The sequence below is a fragment of the Octopus bimaculoides genome, chromosome 22 (assembly GCF_001194135.2).
Source record: "Octopus bimaculoides isolate UCB-OBI-ISO-001 chromosome 22, ASM119413v2, whole genome shotgun sequence".
Classification (NCBI taxonomy): Eukaryota; Metazoa; Mollusca; class Cephalopoda; order Octopoda; family Octopodidae; genus Octopus; species Octopus bimaculoides.
Window position 1 is genome coordinate 17,946,328 of NC_069002.1, and position 1,727 is coordinate 17,948,054.

A 1,727-nucleotide genomic window follows, 5' to 3' on the forward strand; every position below is an offset into this window, starting at 1 on the left:
ATTTTTTTCGGTTTTTGTAATTGTGAAATTTTTTCGCCATGAACGGTTTGTATTTTTAAACCGAATGTAGTTTTCTGGTGTTTTTTCCTGAAGATGTGTAAAAGAATTTTGATTTATTAAGTCTCTTAATGAATTCTTTATACTGAAATATATATTGAAGAAGATAAATATGTTCATTTAATTATATACGTTTTTGCGTCGTAACTCCTTTATTATTATTAATATATATATATATATATATTATTTTATTTTCAATTTATTTACATATAAGTATTTCCTCTTACATAATGTTTATTTTCTTAACAATTCCTTTATCCCCTTAACCATGTTTCAGAACATATTTACTTCTGGTTTCTCTAACGAGATTAAAGTGGCATAGTTTGTTATTGTATTACCTGTTTTGATCATGTGATTGTGGCCATGCTGGAGCACCACCTTTAGTCAAAGAAATCTACCCCAGGATTTATTCTTTGTAAGCCTAGTACTTATTCTATTGGTTTGTTTTGCCAAACGACTAAGTTAAGGGGATATAAATACAGTTCTCAAGCAATGGTATGGATAGAAACACACACACACACACACACATATATATATATAAAAGATAAGGAGACTATGACATCTCTGACAGCTGGTTCAATTCAGTAATCTTTAGATAATTAATTTATAAAATTAAGATTATTATAAAATGAATCTCTTCAGAGTTAAAGATATACCGATTAGAAATACATGTTGAGATAATAGCTATAAACTGTTAACTGATAGCATGTATACAAAAAGAGCCGGTTATAGAAGGCCTCAATCCAACATGGGGGGGGGGGGGGTGTAGTGTATATTTTGTATCTTAATGAAAGGAAAGAAGAGATTAATATAATATCATAGGGTATTGAGAAGGAGAAAAAGAAAAGGAAGAAGAGAAACGCATGTATATATAAATATATAATAATGCCATATAATATCATACTTATCTATAGTTATGCGATACAAAAAATTTAAAGTTATAAAATTTAAGTCAAGTAGAAGCAAACAGTGGCAATTATATATTAACTGAATTTATCAGAAAGGGATAAATAATTTCTAAATTTTTCTCATGTCTTATTCATAAGTGCTTTTAATGTCTATTAGCTTCTCTTAACTTTACTTGGTGTCCCCTGTTTTTATTCTGTTGCAATACTTCACTCGTCTTTTCACCTCCCCAACCTCTCCTACTAACGGTGTTACCCTGTTCTCTTTCTGTACTAGAATATATATAATACATATATACATATATATACACACACACATATATATGAGATTATATAAATGACAAGGGAACAAGAAATTATATGGTAAACATCATAATCACATAATTCTTGTTCCCTCGTCAGTTAAATCTCTTATGCTCTGTACTCAACTAATGTTTTTTTTTTAGCATATGTATATCAAGTTCTAACACCAAATTATTATTATTAGTATCACTATGCCTAAACAAAATATTAGGATATATATATATATATATACACGCACACACACACACATACACACATATAGGCGTAGGAGTGGCTGTGTGGTAAGTAGCTTGCTTACCAACCACATGGTTCCAGGTTCAGTCCCACTGCGTGGTACCTTGTGCAAGTGTCTTCTACTATAGCCTCGGGCTGACCAAAGCCTTGTGAGTGGATTTGGTAGACGGAAACTGAAAGAAGCCCGTCGTACATATGTGTATATATATATATATATATATATATATA